We start from the raw sequence: 19,690 nt of genomic DNA on the forward strand, positions 1-19,690 counted from the left end.
CCACTGAATTATTCAATCTATTTTAGACAGATCTTATAACACACTCAGCAATGCTTTAACCAGGAAACCTTAAATGCAGCTTTGGTAAGAAAATAAAACAACAAAAATAAAAATTACAAATAAAATAAACAAATGAAAAATAATATTAAACTAACAAAAGTGAAATAAATTTAAATAAAAAAAATTTAACAAACAAATTAAAATTAAACAAATAAAAAATAAATAAAACAAAGTTTAAAAAATTAAACAAAAAAAAGAAAATTAAACAACCATAAAATAAACAGTTCAATAAAAAATAAACAAAAATTAATGATCAAACAAAAACTTAACAAAACAATTAAAAATTAAACAAACAAAAAATAAACACAGTTAAATAAAAAATAAACAAAAAAATAGAAAATTAAACAAACAAAAAATAAAACAGTTCAATAAAAAAATTAAACAAAAAATTAAAGATTAAACAAAAAATTTAACTAAACAAATAAAATTAAAACAAAACATAAACAAAGTTAAATAAAAAAATCTACAAAAAATTTAAAATTAAACAAAAAAAAAGTTAAATAAAAAATTAAACAAACAAAAAATAAATTTAATAAAAAAGTAAAAAATAAATTACACAAAAATTAAAAAATATTAAACGAACAAAAAATAAATAAAAATAATAAAACAAAAAAAATAAACCAAAAAATTTAACGATTTAAAAAAATTAATTAACTATAAATAAATAAAATTACAAATTAAAAGATAAGATAGACAGATTTGTTTTTGATAATTTTATATGAAGAAAAAAAATGTGACTGATTTATTAAATTGTTTATTGTTTTTTGAATACATTCATTTCAGTGGGGTAAACATGGATAATTTTTAGATTCTTTTTTATATTTCCAAGAAAGGAAATATATACTTAATTTACATTGAATTGTAATCAACTAAACACAGATGTGTATATTTTATATCATTTAATTATACAATTTTGTTTTGCATAATTCACGTGTACATGGAAAATTTCTCATATTTTTAGCAATAAGTTTATTAATTTCTAATTTTTTATTAATGCAAATGCACTAAATGCCTTGATGTCATGATAAAAATGGCAGTTGCTGCTCATATACTATATGGTTTTTATAAAAATAATTTTAAATATAGATTAATTAAATCATATTCTTCAGGTTGCAAGTTTTGAATGCACTATGATCTGGTTCCCCAAAGTGATTTGTTCATGAATTGGTTGTATTGAATCAATAAATGACTCCTCTGTTTAATAAGTCAATACACACGATTCCTGACTGTCCGTTTCAGACACATCTCATACTAAATGAGCTGAAAACCATCTGTCTGGGCTATTCAGCTCCAAAACTATAATCCAGGCAACACATCCAAGACCTCATGAATATCTGTCACAGTCATATTTAACATGCAGGGGAAACCCAGACTGTGACAGGAAGGACATTATGTGCTGTGTAAACATTCATCTCAATTAAGGTGGAAGTATAAAACTGAACTGGGACACATGGATTGCAACACACATAACAGACTAATTAGTCTATCTTAATTATGGGAAAACTTAATAAACAGCAGTATGTGCCTACATGTGGCTTTATTAAAACATGTTAGGGAATGAAATATGCCACAGTGGACATTAGCGACAAGTAATTGAGAACCAGATCATTTCTTTTTTTACCCGTTAATTGAAAACTGTAGTAATTAGTTTATATAAATGAACCAGGCTGATATTACTATTGCTTACCTTTCAAGAGTGTAGAAATCCTCTTATCCTGATGTTAAGAGTCCGATACCTGAAATGCAGAATTGAAATTAATTCTGAAGAGTGCTAGAGTCATTAACATAAATAAAAAAAACTGAATTACTTTAAACAAATTTATTCTTGAGGTAAAACGGCTTATTTTAGTTTAATTATCGCTAAAATGCTAAAACGAAAACTAAAAAAGAAAAAAGAACACATTAAATAATAAAAATTCAAAAATATAGATAAAATTGACAAAACTACACACGTTGAACTACATCTAAAATGAAAAGCAGAAAAAAAGTCTAAACCTGGGCTGCTCAACCCTGTTCCTGGAGAGCTACCTTCCAACAAAGTTCAGCTCCAACCCTGATCAAACACACCTGAACCAATTAATTAGGACCTGATCTCCAGGAGCAGGGTTGAGCAGGCCTGGGTCTAAACTAATGTGCATATTTATGCAATGTTTCCAAGACAAAATAAGCAATAATATGTGATACAAAAAGAAGACCTTCGAATGAAGATGAGAGTTTGATCAGGTTTGCGAGAACTGAAAGGCTAGTGCTTTAAGTTTTCTTTGTGAATTTCTTACTAAAAACTGGACAAACAGGGTTTCTACAGGTTTCAAGACCTTTTTAACACCACGAAGAATGACATTTCGGGTTTTTATAGGGCTACTTGCTAAGTATTTTTACTGGCGCAGCATAATTTTTTTCTACTTTTCCTATCAAAAGAGTAATTATAATGAGTTATTTCCTAGCCACATTTTTAAAATAGCATGTCAAAATAAGCGGACAGTAGTTTTATACATACAAGATTTTTCAACACAACTATTTAGTAAACTAAATGTATGCACAACAGACTTGCAATATTACAGTATTGAGTTATGATAAACGTTTATTGAAATGTGTTGTTGGTGATTGCATATGTGCTGAATCGATTGGGTAGCTTCACATAAACAAAGGAAAATTAAGGCCCATCTAAAATGATTTACATTTTAAAACTTTTTAAAACCCCGCGGACACCCTGGCCAAAGGTGTATTGGATTATTTAGTGGCGAAAATTGATCGCACTGGATCAGTATGTTGTGTGGCGGGGAGTGGTCGTGGTCCATACTGACCAATGAAGACGCATCACGCACCCATCGCACTGTCCGACAGATTGCACATGAGTCTGGCAATTAATGGCTCTGATATGTAAACGTTGCTTTATTTCTGTGTGCTAATTTAGTTTGCAAGTAATAAAATTGAAGCGTTCTGTCAATATCATTGTTTAACAAGGTACAGTGGTGATATAAAGTCATGTGAGGTGGAAAACATATACATATCATATAATTTCATATATTTGCCATCGTATTACAAAAATATAATTAAAGTTGGAGGTATTTTGACGAAATTCTGACAGAATTAATTTTGCTTGGAGACACGGTGTAAATATAAACTTAAATTACATTCATTAATTAATTCATTTTTCTTTGATTTATTTATCAGGGGTCACCACAGTGGAATGTTTTAAACAGCGGAAGCCCTTCCAGCTGCAACCCAGTAGTGGGAAACATCCATACACACACTCAATCATGCACATTCACTACGGCGAAATTAGTTTATCCAATTCCCCTATAGCGCATGTGTTTGGACTGTGGAGGAAACCTCCGAACATGCAAACTCCACACAGAAATGCCAATTGGCCCAGCCGGGACTTGAACCAGCGACCTTCTCGCTATGAGGCGACACAAAACAAAATCATTGAAATTATTAACTACAAACCAAATTAGTTTCAGTGGTATTAAAATAACACTGGTTGTCATTGCAATATCCTAGTGGTTAGCGCGCTGACATATGGTGCAGAAGCACTTCAGGGCGTCCCGAGTTTGAATCCCGGCTCGAGGACATTTCCCGTCCCTACCCCCTCTCTCTCTCCCACTTAATTTCCTGTCTAAAATACTGTCCTATCCTCTTAATAAAGGTAAAAAATAAATCTTAAAAAATAACACTGATTTTAAATGATCACTATTAAGTTTATTTGTTTACCTTTATGACACAATAATAAAATACATGTAATAAATAAATACTAATGGCCAATAATTATGCAGCAATTATGCAATTATTTTTATCTTATTTATAAAGTATTGCCTGAAATATTATTACACAAAACAGCTTTGGTAGAATAGCGATAGCAAATATTAGTGAAAGCAATAATAGATCTCTGACAACAGATGTGCACATTATGCATCTTTCATGACATGTTTGCGAGCCGAAGCAGCAGAGAGACGCATATATGAGTGTTTGTGTTTAATAAACCCAAAGAGATTGAATATTCCAAACTGGATGTTACCCAATTCTCACTCTGCCCTTCACAATGTCAAACTCGCACATCACTGGTTTACAGTCACACACACACACACATGCACAGAGAAGCACAAATGTCCTTGTTAACTGCGGGGATATTGTAAAATGTGCATGTCATAAAAACCTCTTATTAACAGGGCAAAATCAGCTTCTTGTAAAAGTGAGATAGGATGTTTTTCCTGAAGGAGGAAAGACTGTCATTGTGCATACGCACACACACACACATCCTCACACACACACTCCAGACTGACGCTGTTTGAGTTTCTCAGTCCAGGTGACAGTGTTGCTTCTAGACATTCATAATGGATGAATCCGTCCACACACACATTACACTGCAGAGGAAAAATTCAAGTGTATCATGACACACTTGGAAAACTTTTAATTCATTTCCGAAGTGATTTACACAACAATGGCAGATCTGTGAGGACGACAAAAGCACGATTCAGTGAAAATGGTGAGGTCTTGTGCTTGTGTTTTAACCTATTTGCGGTTATGCCCATTTTTGAGTGCATGTCTGCAAAGGTGAAGTCGAAAAATAAATAAATATAATTATGAAATGTTTTTAACTACAGCCCTCATTCTAGTCTTGTTTAAAGGTGCTGTATGTAAGTTTCTGAAATATGTTTGCAGATATGTCAGAAACATACTCAGTGAACATACTTGTTTATCTGAAGAACAATGCTGAAGTCAGATATTCAGCTTTGAACATGTGCGTTATATGCCAGAACTTCTGTCTTTGTTTGTGTGTGTGTGTGTGTGTGCGCCTAGTGGGTCAAGATTGACTTTTTTTCAGGATGTTTTACTGTTTGTGTTGTTTTTCTGTAGACGTCTTTATATCTTAAGAGTGTCTGTAGAACAATTGAGATGTTCTCCTGGACGTGTGTGTGTGTGTGTGTGAGTGTGTGTGTTTGTGTGTGTGGCAGTATTGATTTCTGTGACAGGAGTAGATTGAGTAGCTTGTAGTGACATGTTCCTCCCATTGCTGGCCTGATGGAAATGCTGCAGGACACATAGTACTACAAAACACACACACACACACACACACACCCATAGGTCACTTTACACACACTGGCGTTTAGGGAACACCTGCAGCCTGTGCGCAAAATTCAGACAGCTGTCAATCAGAAGCGGACAGAGAGTTAAATGTGCATAAAGACTTCAGTTCAATAGAAAACATCTCATTGAGCTCACTAGACTAAAGATGATCAATTTGGTTAATTCGGCAAGTTAAACAACTGGTCACACTTTACAGTAAGGTTTCATTAGTTAACATATTTACTAACATGCATTAATAATGAACAATACAGTTTTCATTAATGTAAACAAGTAAATAAATATATAAGTCCATAATGGATTTGCATTGTAAACATTAAATAAAAGTTAAAAAGTTATTTATTTTCATTTAATATATTAATGTTTTAGTTATGATTCTCCCAAAATCATTCCGCATAAATCTACCGATTTCAAAAACGATTCTGCAGAGAAATAGCAAAAAATTGTCCGCAGATTCCATCTGGCCCTAGTCATTAGTTAAAGTTGTTAGTAACTAATAACCTCAACTTCTCTGACTTCATTTGCAATCCAATAATGTGCACCTCTTAAAAAGCTACTTTGAAATAATAATTATTGTGAATTATTGTTTGTTCATGTTGGCAAATACATTACCTGACATTAGCTAATACAACCTTATTGTAAGGTGTTAACATTATTAAGTGAATACAAAGTACATTTGAAGGCAAACATTTATTTTAATTAAAAATTTAGGTCAAGATTATTCACCCGCATGTGCAACTGCTGTCTTGTTAATCAATAATATATAATATAGTGAACAATAATACAGTGAACAATGAATATATATATATATATATATATATATATATATATATATATATATATATATATATATATATATATATATATATATATATATACACACACACACACACACACACACACACACACAACATTTCTGTCTGGTTCTCGAATCTGATTGGCTGATAGCCGTGGTATATTTAAGTAATATCAGCACTCGTACAGCCTCTTTATCCTTTGTGTATTACTCCGCCCACATACAGCCAGCAAAAAAGCAGACACTACAGATCTAAAGTGTAAAAGATGCTTGTATATATATGTAATTAACTTATAAACAGAAACATACAAGTGCTGTTTAGCAGATTTCAACATTTTTAAACAATTTTTTTTATAACTAACCTCTAATAACTTTTATTTTTTGCATTGCTGACTGTACATATTACGTATACTCATTATTTTTAAAAGATACTAGTATTCAGCTTAAAGTGCCATTAACTGGGTTAATTTGGTTAATCATTGGGGGGGGGGGGGGGGGGGGGGGATCCTGTAGCCAATGAAAAATAATACAATAATTCATATACTCAATAATTCATATACTCAATATATATATTTTCTTCTTTTTTTATATTGCTAATATATATTGCTAATACTATTAACCATAATTGTTAATGCTTTTATTACAACTAAACTAAAATAAACTTTTGTAGAAGAAATTGTTTTTTAGGAAATACTGTCAAAAAATTGCTGTTTAAAATCACTTATATTAAATATATTAAAAAATAATTATATAAAAAATATAATTATAATATATTAAATATATTATAATAATATAATACATAATAATATATTAAAATAATTACAATTTCAAAAGAGGGTGAATAATATAGCTTCAACTATACTGTATATGCATTTTTGTTGCCAAAAATGGCAACAAACTGAGCAATAGAGATACTAACAGCACTAATTAGCACCGTAATAATCATGTGCATGTGACATTATGCCAGTAAAATATGCATGAAAGCAGTTTTCACAGCAGTAAATAGATTATAAATGATGTAAAATGAGAGCAAATATACAGGTAAATATAAACGTGCTTGTGAGTGTGTTGGTTTAAATATGGATGATTCTTTGCAATTGAACTCACTGCTTGCTTAAGCATCTAAATTTAGTGTGCGTGTATATATCGGTGCATGACGTGAATGTTGAAGAAAAGGCCGAACGTCAGATTCTCCTTTTAGAGAGCAGAGGAGGAGGAGGAACGCTTCTGTGTTTGTCAATGGGGAAAAATGAGCGTTTGGTAAATGAGAGCTGAATGATGTGCTCAGGATGGCACATTTACAAAATAATAACACGTATAATGAGGTTAAGAGGGTTGGCAAGGTGAGCTTAAGAGGATTCATTCAACTATAGAGCACAACAGTATGCTCTGGCAGTCAAAAATACATTCATTTTCTCTATTGGGATATTACATTTGATCAATAATCTAAGACCTGGAGGGACTGAATAATTAATCTTTGTGAATTGATGCAGAATGACAAGAATAGGATAAAATTGACAGAAAAGAACTGTCTAAACTCTAAGATGTAAACTCATAAGATATAAACTTTCATAACAAACTGCATAAAAATTAAATAATAAAAAATGTATAGGAGAGAAAGCAGGGAAAATTGATTTTCAAGACATAAATTCTAAGAAATAAAGAAAACTCTGAAATGCCAATAAAAAAGGTTAAAAAATGCACTATGCAAACTTAGATATGAAATAAAAAGCCAGATTTGCAAAATATAAGCTCAATATATGTAAGAATAAAGATGTAAACTCTGAAATGCTAATAAAAAATTGAAAAATGGAAACTTAAATTTCTAATAAGAAAAAAAAGCCAAATTTGTAAGATAGAAACTCAGAATTCTCATGAACTGTAAAAAAAATTAAATCAAAAATTAGGAAAAATGTCAGATTTGCAAGATGTAGACTCAGAACTCTGAGAAATAAAGATGTAAACTCTGAAACGCCAATAACAAGTCAAAAAGTGCAAGACGTTCACTTAATTTTAAATAAACATCAGACTTGCAAGATATAAAGTCAATATATGTAATAAAGACAAACTCTAAAATGCCAATACAAAGTCAAAAATTGCATTATGTAAACTTGGATTTCTAATAATAGAGTCAGATTTGAAAGATATAAACTCAGAAAACATGAACAACTGTTAATTACACCAAACTTCTGACCAGTAGTGTATATATAGCTCAAAGACAAAACTGGCAGTGAAGTCATTGATAGAAAGCAACAGGAAAACAAACACGCCGCCTGGATGTGATTGTAATAAGTTGCTGACCTCTCTTGGATCACTGCGTTTTCTCTTTTAATTAGGTCTGAAAATGTCAAGATGAAACTTCTTCTCTGTCCTGGTTACTCTGACTATGTGTATGTAAATGATGCTCAGACTCAGGCTGCTGCTTGATCCAGTTATAAATTAGTCAAAAACATGAAAAAAGGGGACAGAAACACAAGAAACCTCAAGACATTATGACCTCTGTGTCTCTGTCTTAATTAATCAACATTTTTGCATGCTAGCAGCACCTCATTAAGGTGCCACAGCACTGTGTGTGTGTGTGTGTGTGTGTGTGTGTGTGTGTGTGTGAAATGCAAGTATAGTGTAATTAACTAAAGAGGAACAAGTCACGAGTCATTAGGTATTAGTGTTTAAGTCAGTATACAGTCTTGCATACAGTACAGTATATCACTCACACACACACACACACACACATCTGCGCTCACAACTACATCTGCTGACTGCAGCAAAATGCACATGTGAGAAAAGACCATTTAACACAGTCAATACCTGTCCACCCAGACAGCAGATCAAATTCAGCATGAAGCCCCATTCGAAACCTATTTTACTGCACTTCACCCTAACTTGACATCAGACCATCAAGGATAAGAGAAGCAAAAGTAAAACCATGCATGGGAATTTTTCTCTATCAATACACATTTTTAGAATACTAAAACATTTGAAGGTCATATTAGATATTCTTTATTCAATATTTAGATAACACTTTAGATTAGGTCACAATTCATGCAATAAACTACTGGCTTATTACCTGCCTATTGGTAAGATATGAACTGTTCATTAGTAGTTATAAAGTATGATCTTACTCTGCATCCCTAATCCTACCTAAATCCAACTTCTACTGTACCTGACTATTAATAAACAGCTAGTTAATAGATGAAGCTAGTAGTCCTTGTTAATGGTTTGTTAATACTGTAAATTGTGGCTAAACTAAAGTGTTACCAATATTCTTTATTTTTTTATATTTTACCCTAAATTTATTTACAGATTAAAATTTTTTTGTCAAGTGTTTCTGTATAGTTTGTCTCTTTTTTGATTCTTAAAGTAATTTTGGTACCACTTTATATTAAGTGGCCTTGACTAATATGTACTTACATAGGAATTAATAGTTTGTTACAATGTACTTATTGTGTAAATACATGTATTTACTGTGTACTTATGCTTGATTAAATACATATATGTATTTACATCTGTAATTACATTTGTAATTACACTGTTGACCATTCCTTACACCTTAACCCACCCTTAAACCTACCCATGGAACCAAACCTGTCCATAACCCAACCTCTATCCCAACTCAAAAGCAACACAAGTGTTCTCAAATACATTATAAACACAGTAAGTACATTGTATTTATTTTTTTTATGTAAGTTCATAGTAGTTAAGGACACTTAATGTAAAGTGGGACCATAGTTTTAGTTATTTTACAACGTTCAAAAAAAATATATATATAAAAAAATGCTGATTTGACCGAAGTTATAGTTTTAGTTATTTTATAAAATACATTTAAACTGAATAAATAAATGAGGGCGGCATGGTAGCTCAGTGGTTAGCACTGTGGAGTTTGCATGTTTCCTCCGGGTGCTCCGGTTTCCCCCACAGTATTAACACATGCGCTATAGATGAACTAAATTGACGGTAGTATATGAGTGTGTGTGTGTGTGTGTGTTTGAATGAGCGTGTATGGGTGTTTCCCAGCACTGGGTTACGACTGTAAGGGCATCCGCTGTGTAAAACATGCTGGAATAGGTGGCGGTTCATTGTCCCCTGTTCGTGACCCCTGATAATTAAGGAACTAAGCTGAAGAAAAATAAATGAACGAATGAATAAATAAATGAACATAAATAAATAAAGTGCTGCTTTGGAAGCTCCATTATATCAGTTTGTTTATATATACTTTTCCTAATAATATTTGTTAATTTGATATATCTATATGTTTGTAGTTATTGCTTTTATTACATATTGTTTAGAGCATCATGGTGGTGCAGTGGGTAGCACAATCGCCTCACAACAAAAAGGTCGCTGGTTCGAGCCCTGGCTGGGTCAGTTGGTGTTTCTGTGTGGAGTTTGCATGTTTTCCCTGTGTTGGCGTGGGTTTCCTCCGGGTACTACAGTGTTCCCCACAATCCAAACACATGCGCTATAGGGAAATTGGGTGAGCCGTAGTGAATAAGTGTGTATGAGCGTTTCTCAGTGATGGGTTGCAGCTGGAAGAACATCCGCCGCATAAAACATATGCTGGATAACTTGGCGGTTCATTCCACTGTGGAATGACTCCTGATTAATAAAGGGACAAAGCCAAAAAGAAAATGAATGAATAAACATCAAGTTTAACTAAAAAATATTGAAGTTTTTCATTTCATATATGACTATTTTAGTTTACATGTTGATGTATATACTTTTAATGATTTTAACATATTTATTTTATTATTAAATAAATCTTTATTTTTATGTTCAATTTAATTTCTTACAGCTTTTTGTAATTATGTTGTCAAAATTTGATGTTTTGTCACAAAAACATAAATGCACTGTGGCTCTTACACATTTTTATTTCAGCTTTAGTTATTTTACTACATAAAATGAAGCAAAATGAAAAATGCATCTGAAAATTTTCAGTTTAACTTGAACATCAAGACAAAACCGATAATCAGAAATGTTGCTTTGGCAATGAGCTGAAATCAAATACATTTCATGGCCTTTATTTTAGTAAATACCTATATTATTTCCCGTGTCTTGTGGTTTTGTGTTTTAATTTAATCGTTAGTCAAATCAACATCAAACTCTACCGGGAATCATTTGTGAGCCAAGTTCTCAGTTCATGCTATTATGCAAATTCACTTTCAGAGTCGCTGCCTTCTAAATACTCACTTTTGCCACCTCAGAAGTGAGCAACTTGTTTAAGCTCTAGGTATACCTGAGTATTGAAGAGTTCTGGGAAGGTCTGTAGGACCCTGGAGACATCTCTGCTATTATGACATCACCTCCATCATCATCATCATCAGTGGTACTTTGCTAATGGGAGGCTCATCACCATAGTAACCAGAGATCTATATGTTGGTAAAAAAAAAAAAAGCATCATAACTCGTGCAGACACAAACAAAAGCGCACACACACACACACACACACACACACACACACACACACACACACACACACACAAAGAGCATTCTCACAGATTCTCCCCTGCTACGAGGGTCTGGTTTTTCATAAAATATGAAAGAGACAGAAACACAGTGGCACGGTTGGATGCCCGCCGTAAACACACACGCATCTAAATCATTAACGGCCTTTTCTCTTTCAAACGCTGCTGATGCAAAATCTCAGGTCAATTCCTACAGCGGCCGTGACTGATTCAATTGAGCAGAAACAGCATAGAAAATGAAGCGTGTGGCCGATGCAAACTATGTTTTCTCAGAGCTTTCTGTATTAAAGGGACAGTTCATGCAAAAAATAACAATTATTCTGTCATCATTCACTTTAATCTCCACTCATTCTCTTTCTTCTGTTGAACACAAAGGAAGACATACTCAAGAATGGTGGAATAAACATACTATAAACAAACAATACTATGGAAGTCAATGGCTGTTTTTTTCCCACAGAATATCTAGAGTATCTTTTCCTTTGTGTTCAAAAGAAAAAATAAATGTATAAAAGTTTAGATCCACTTCAGTGTGAGTAAATGTGAAGAAATTAACATTTGTGGGTGAACAATTTCTTCAGGGTATATGCAGGAATCCTAAAGGTAATTTTAATACTATTTTAAGACTTTTTAAAGACCTTTTAGGAACATTTTGAGACCACATCACCACTTAAAGTTCTAATCAGCATCAAACCTTTAACTTAATAAACAGTTATTAATAAACAGTTGTAGTTAAGTAAGTGCACAACCATGGAGCAGAACTCAGATAAACTCGGAAGAAACTATGCTTGAAAGAAAAAAATATGTGATTGTTTTTAGTGACAGGCTTCAGCCACTGTTTAAACTCATCTTTCTCCAATCGGGAGCATGCAAACTTACATTTCATCACTTTACATATTATTATTGCAACGCCCGGATGGAGGAGCTTGGCCAAACATGCCCCAATCTTAAACTAATCACGTGATTCGAGCATGCTGTTGTTAATATTAGATGGAAAATAAACATATGTATGCATTTTTAGAGTCAAACACTTTGGATAATACTTGAACAAAATTTAAGACCTTGTAAAAATGTGATTAAGATCTTTAATACCTTTTAAGGGCTTTACATTTCTCATAATTGTCTTATCAACTTTCAATAGTTTTTAAGACCCCGCAGACACCCTGTTCTTTAAGCTATTCTAATAAATGAGTTAAAGGCAAAAGGGGGGCTTTATGCATCTTAACATTCAAAATTTACTTTTTTTCAAAGATCATTTTTTTTCTCAGCAAAAATAAAGTCTATTATACATTTTGCCATGATTTACAGAAGAGTTCCTCAGGCAGTTTATATGTAAACATTTTACAGGCATTTTAGTACAAGAATCACAGTTTTGCTAAATATTACTGCAGCTGTCTTAGCTTTCTTACTTAGTTGTTCTAGCCCAAATATTTTAATATGCATGAATCAATGAGCATTTTCTAGACAAGCAAATAACATTGTCTTGTTTAAAAAACTAAAGTGTCAAGATTAAGTGAGTTTTTCCTTAAGATAAGCAAAATAGTCTGCCAATGACGTCAGCATAACCAAAACTTCTTTTTCCTTTTGACATAAGATTACTTCGCTTACCCCATTTGCAGATTATTTTGCTTGTTTAAAGGAAAAACTCACTTAATCTTAGCACATTACTTCTTAAATCAAGACAATAGGTTTTGCTTGTCCAGAAAATCCTTCATGATTATTTTTTTTTACACTGCCAGTATATTTTAAAGCAGGGGTCACCAACCTTTATGAAACTGAGAGCTACTTCTTGGGTACCGATTAATGTGGAGGGCTACCAGTTTAATAAACACTTCTCAAATAACAAATTTGCTCAATTTACTTTCAATTATACTTTGTTTTTGTTAATAATTAATGATATTCATCCATGTGAAGACACTGATCATGTTAATGATTCTCACGAAAGTTATCAGCAATGATTTAACAGGGTAGGAAATACCCTGTATTTAATGTATCAATGTGCAACACTTTATTTTTATATATCTCTGCAAATATTTACATTTTTAAATGATTACTTCTATATTAGATGAAGCCTGCGGGCAACACATGTGATCCTCGCGGGCTACCTGGTGCCCGTGGGCACCATGTTGGTAACCCCTGCTTTAAAGTATGTTGATTTAATATTTCCTTTGATCACTTAATCTTTCATATGCAAGCATATTTATTCTTTCATATTTAACTATAATAAAATAATATCCAAACAACTGGTCATTTACATGTTATAATCAACACAGGCTCATTGTGAATACGTACCCCTGTATACATTTCTGGAAAGCACGAGTTATGTAGCCAGAGCTACGTATGGCTGCATTTTGTCTTTTAAATGAACGCTACAAAAGGGTCATGATGCTAACGACGCCTTTTATTTCTTGACATGCTACCAGCTGACCGCTTACCTCTGTGAGGACAGCTTTTCTGCTGTTCCCAGTTTGCCCAGTAGCTCGCAATATACGTCAGTGGACTTACGGAGGAGTTGATCAAGCTGATGAGGTTTGAGTCTGGTTCCAGAAAGTGGCATAGACAAAAACAAAAGACAAAAAATAAAATAGAAAAGTAAATAACAGAGTGAGAATGTGGTAAGATCTGAAAACGTGAAATTAATCAGACGCGGGCTTTTCTTTACTGTTGGGTTTAGAGAGGGTTGGGGAGATCAGTCAGTCAGTTGACATTGGCCTCTGGTGGATTTACGCGTGAACAGCAGGCATGAATGACACTTGGGAGAGAAATTTAAGATCTCAAAAAAGCATACACTGCGCCCTCTGGTGGATTCGCAAAAACAAACCTGCAACAAAAAGGTACCTCCTGGGACATATTTTGCAATCTCCAGAAATGCATAAAGGAATATGTTGCAATGATGAGCCTGGGTTGGTTATAATAACAGATTACGGTAAGAATGGTAACTATAAACAATAATTATTTTTGTTAATTTTATTTACTTAAATACAGTAACACTTAACATTACAATGGGGTTATTAATTAATGTATTTACTAGCACAAATAAACAATGAACAATACACGTATTACAGTATTTATTCATATTTACTAATGTCAGTTGATAAAAATAAAGCTGCTCTGTTAGTTCTTATCTCATGATGCATTACTGTTAACAAGAATGAATTTGGGTTTCAATAATGCATTACAAAATGTTGAACTATTGATTAATAAATGCTTTTTACATGTTATTAATTCCTTGTTGATGTCAGTAAACACATTCACTAACATTAATGCAACCTTATTGTAAAGTGTGACCATTATGACAATTATTATTTTCAGCAATGAGAATAAATCCTACATACTGTATCAGACCTTAATTTTCATCGATATAAGGTGATATTTCGTCTCATGTAGGCTCACGTAATTACTGGATCAGGACCAACACAAGATTTGACTCCAGGATCCTGGCCATCGCTATAAAATCCTGACTGCTAGATTGCATCACACAAACCCTAAGGCTGCAAACGGTTTTATATAATGCATGCATTTTAATGGACTATAATATCTAAATAAATAAATCTGGAGTAGACTCGTTTTATAAGTGTGGTTAAAATTATTTTCAATATACGATATGGCAGATAAGAAAAGGTAAATGCCCCGAGAACACCTTTATGATGGATAATATATGCATTCCTCGTATAAATCCTTATTTTTCCACTGCGTTACATGGCCTGAGGATCTGCTGAAATGATTTGGAGCTACCTGACTCTGTGAGTGTGGAAAATACGACAGGAAAATGAGATCTGTAGCTCTGATGAAGGTGCCCAATGATTTCTAAGCTGATAGTTCATGATAGATTGAATCAAGCCTACGCTGCAAGAATGCAAAATACAGGATATTAGGGTTTGTGGCTCTTGCGTTTCTAGCAACAAAGCTCTTGTGTACCAGCAAAAACATAATCTTGTGTTGTAGAAGATTTCTGTGTTTTAGCTTGCTTATTTCTAATCTGATTACAGTGCAGAATGGGCTACATGGGTCAAAGAATATCATTTTAAATGCTTGTCCTTCAAACCACTGGGTTTAATTCATCTTTCAGCTTGATGATTTTAATAAATTTAACCTCTTAATATATTTAATCTGTATTTTAATAAGCATAGCTCAGAGTAATTATACTGTTTATTTTTGCATTAATATTTGCTGCTGTAAATCCTAATAGAACACTTTCACCCCAATTTTGACATTTTTATATTCTTAAATTATTCATAGATAATTCTTAAATTATCTATACAATTTGACATTTGCATTCAATATGCTTTCTATCCATCCATGCATCAAAAACATTTATGCATTCAATTCAATGTAACCCCCAATTTCCCTTTTGGCCAGAAAGCAAACATTTAAAAGCCCATTAAAACTAAGGGTGATAAATAAAAATTATAAAACATATATAGTTTTTAAAAATACTTTGAATTGTAAATAGCTAATAACCAGTACACGATAAATGCACAGACAAACAATATCATTGGGACTGCTTTAGGAACCATTTTTCTATGATTCAAAAAAACATTGACAGCAAATCAGAATCCAACCAGCTTGAGCATTTAAAGTGCTAGACGAAGATACTGCAATGCACAATAAACAGTATAATACTATATACAACGCTTTAGTTGGCTGTGTTTGCTCTACACTCAATCTGCCATTGCAGGACTCCACACCAAAAATCATAGTGCAGGTTCTTTAGTGGTGCCACTTAAGCTGTGGTCACACTAGAGTTTGAGCATGGAAAAATTCTGGTGTACGATGCTCTGAAAAGGGGCGGAATAAAAGAAGATGATTAGACATTGATAAACGAAGGACTGCTTCATATTATAATTTCGCAGTCACATGATGCAATTTCAACTGTCAGAAGTTCACGAAGCTTTGAAATGCAGCGACATGAGAATCTTGCATTTCCGGTCGGCCACATTCGCATGTGTATGAATGGAAGTCTATGGGGTGAAAATTGCATCGTGACCGCAGCTTTACAGTTGGGTAATTGGTAGTGGCGACAGTTAAGGAGGTCGGCGCACCACAGCACCATGTCTTTAAAATTCAAAAGTTTTCTGTGAGAATTTGCTCACACCAGTGGTGCCAATCGGTGTCTGCCAGCGTCTCAGGATGCTTTTCAAAAATCCTGCCGTGCCACAGCGCTGCCAGTACATAACAGTGTTTAATTACACTACATTTGTCTTAAATCATTGTTAATGTACATAACCTCCCCCTAGGCTGGAACATTGTGTATTTGTGCATCTTTTAGCAAAAGACAGTAGATTTCCAGCTGGTATGCGAATGCAGTAATGTGCAATGTATAAGTGGGGAGGGTAAGGGGGCATGATCCATGCTGCCACACAAAGGCAAAGTGTATTAACTACACATTTGGTCAAAATTGAGTTAAAGGGATAGTTCACCCAAAAATAAAATTTACTCATTTACTCACCCTCAAGTGGTTCTACATCTTTACGAGTTTCTTTCTTCTATTGAACACAGAAGAAAGCATAAAACCTGTAACTATTGACTTCCATAGTAAACAAATACCATGGAAGACAATGGTTACAGGTTTTCAGCATTCTTCAAAATATCTTCTCTTGTGTTTAAAAGAATAAAGATTGTCATGAAGGTTTGAAACAAGTAAAGGCAGAGTAAATGATGACAAAATGTACATTTTTGGGTGAAGTATCCCTTTAAGCCCTACAATGGGCTATACCCCATCTGTTCTGTCTTGTGACTAAGACTCAAGGTTAAATTTTGTCCAGTTTCAGAAAAACAAAACCACTGATCCAGCCACAACATGCTTGACTGACTGGTGTAAAAACAGTAAAGGGATTTTCCTCAGTTGTAGTGTTTGTGTAGTCATTGTACTTTGACTTTATAGGGAATAGTGCAAATAGATGCAAGTTTTATTGTTAATGATGTGTTTATAGTTATTGTTTTTGGTGTGAACGAGCTTCAAATAAAGGTCTGCATTCAAAAATGTATTAAATGAACAACAGGAGAAAAAGGAAAAGTCTAGCAGACCTTAATATTCACTGTTAGAGCTTTGTTTAAATGCCTTAGCAAACATTACGCTGAGGTTATGAGCTACTGAGAGACATTTCTGCAGTCTCAGAGATGTTTCCATTTTAAAACTGCCTTTCTATTTCTCTGTAACACAATCAGCCTCCCACAGGTTGATGTGTTTTAGGGTGCTCGTTTTTTTTTTTTTTAGAGACACTATCAAAATTGATTTTAGATTCAGAGTGGGGATTGATCCTGCAGCAAGTTTAATCAAGCGGCAGAAAATTGAGAATGTAAAAAAAGCCGATCTGTCTCCTTTTATACATTTACGTAACTTACCACCGTCTTTCCCGTACCAATGGATCTGGCTCAGCATATTACATAGCGCTCAGACCCTTTGACAACGACACGATGGAGACATCGGACAAAAATAAAGAGAAAGCGTGCAGTCCTGCAGCGGCGAATGTGAGTTGTCAGCGCTTGATAAATGGCTGCTATCGCACATACATGTGTGTGTGTGTGTGGTCCTCAGCTGACTGATACGGACAGAGTCGAGTGTACGGGGTGTCTGTCGGTGTCTATGATAAGGCACATCTCTCTCTGTTCAGGGACGGATATAGAAACCATAGATCTGTCTCTCTATCTTAGCTCCGGCTCTAATCAGAATCCCGTCCACCCACTCTATTTCCTGACACGCTGGAATAACACACATCTCCCAGAGGCTGCTCATCACACAAATCCATAATTCAGCTCTACAGTGGTGACACACACACACACATGCACATTCACCCAAGTACGTAAAGGAGAGTAAGACTTTGATTTCTTGGCATCACATGCAAACATATATGTGTCATTTGGCTGTGGCTTGTGTGCTTGCTGGTTTATGGCCTGAGGGACTAAACTAAACCTGCCGGAGTAATAGATAACATACAATGCACTCCGCCCCTGCTGGGCTAATAATACAACAAACCTGAAGCAATACATATTTTTTTTTAATTCATATAAATCACAAGCACAAAGCACAGAGTTGAAGGAATAAAAGCGAAACCAATCAATGCAACTGTGACAATACAAATAGTTTAAATTATGTAGCATGTTATATTTGAAATTGCAATTGGATTATCGACAGTACAGCTCTGACAGTGCGGAGAAGAGTAAATGATGCGCGACCAAACTACAGATCTATTTCCCAAACAAAATGTTTTGAATTAGGATAAGTGTGCTCGGGAAAATGGTAATGGATTAGATAGATTAGTGCCGAGACTGTTTTAAAATTACATATTTGTACCACTATATTGCATTAACTTACACAACACTTGCATTAACAGAATACATTCACTTTCAACTGCGCAGACTTTAGGTGTATTTTGAAGCAAACACAAGGGGGAGGCAATGCTTCTGTTAATGCCTTAACTACCCCTTATAAAAACTTTTTCTGCCCCACTCAGCTCAGGATTGCTATGCTATAAATTTGGGTCATATGCCAGAAATAAATGACACTTGCAACTTTGGTTGTGTCACAACTAGAATGCAGAATTGCAGGATGCATTTATGCAGGAGTCCAAACTTTGTGCTATAATAAAAACTCCCTTCTATTGCAGTAGGCTTTAGTTCGTTCACAGGTAATAGTTTTATTTTGGTCTAAAATTCTGACGAAATGAAGCAAGAGAGATGAGCCAGACTGTCCACTTTAGTGCTGCGTAGGATGGGAGTGCAAAGATGTCTGGCCCTAGACAGACGAGCAGCTTTGATGTGAGCTGACCGCATGCCCTCTGACCTGCACTCAGTCCGCAGGTGTGTAATGAGTGTGTAATGATGCTCTCGAGTCAAGATGACTGTGCAGGTGGCCTGCAGCTACAATAACCTCGTGTCTGAACATATAGACATACAGTACTGTGCAAAAATCTAAGGCCACTAGTAGTTTTACACCAAAAAAAAGGTTTAAAGTCAGTTATTTCTATATTTTTCTGTAGCATGTCATCAATTTACATTTCCAAACATTATTATTGTCCTTAATTGTAATTCAAGAGTTCACACTTAACTGATGATTAATTATAAGCTACTTTGGCATGCTGTCCCAGGAGAGAGCCCTGAGCTCAAAAGATCCTCGAGCCAGGGGCTACCTCCTGTTTACAAGGCGAGAGGGGAGTTTGAGCTCAGGTAGATCTGGAGAACTCCCCTGCTGTAGTAGTTAATGAACAGATAGTGATCGCTCTTAAGAGATAACTACTGACTAGGAGCATGTCTATAGTGGCGATTTGGATTAGTCAATTCATTTAAGTCGCATG

General features: G+C 34.1%; 2 protein-coding genes across 3 annotated transcripts in view; one reads left to right on the forward strand and one right to left on the reverse strand.

Moving 5' to 3' along the window:
- Window positions 1–19,690, reverse strand: part of mtpn (myotrophin) — a 204,430-nt gene that overhangs the window by 156,338 nt on the left and 28,402 nt on the right. For both annotated transcript variants that reach the window (XM_073945855.1, XM_073945856.1), the window contains 3 exons: window positions 13,832–13,933; window positions 11,172–11,304; window positions 1,748–1,796 (listed from right to left, as the gene is read on the reverse strand). The gene's annotated coding sequence lies outside the window, so the exon portion shown is untranslated. The remainder of the gene's footprint in view (window positions 1–1,747; window positions 1,797–11,171; window positions 11,305–13,831; window positions 13,934–19,690) is intronic.
- chrm2a (cholinergic receptor, muscarinic 2a) overlaps window positions 1–19,690 on the forward strand; it is a 140,136-nt gene that overhangs the window by 64,695 nt on the left and 55,751 nt on the right. The window lies entirely within an intron of this gene.

This window comes from Danio rerio, chromosome 4 (genome assembly GCF_049306965.1).
Source record: "Danio rerio strain Tuebingen ecotype United States chromosome 4, GRCz12tu, whole genome shotgun sequence".
Taxonomy (NCBI): domain Eukaryota; kingdom Metazoa; phylum Chordata; class Actinopteri; order Cypriniformes; family Danionidae; genus Danio; species Danio rerio.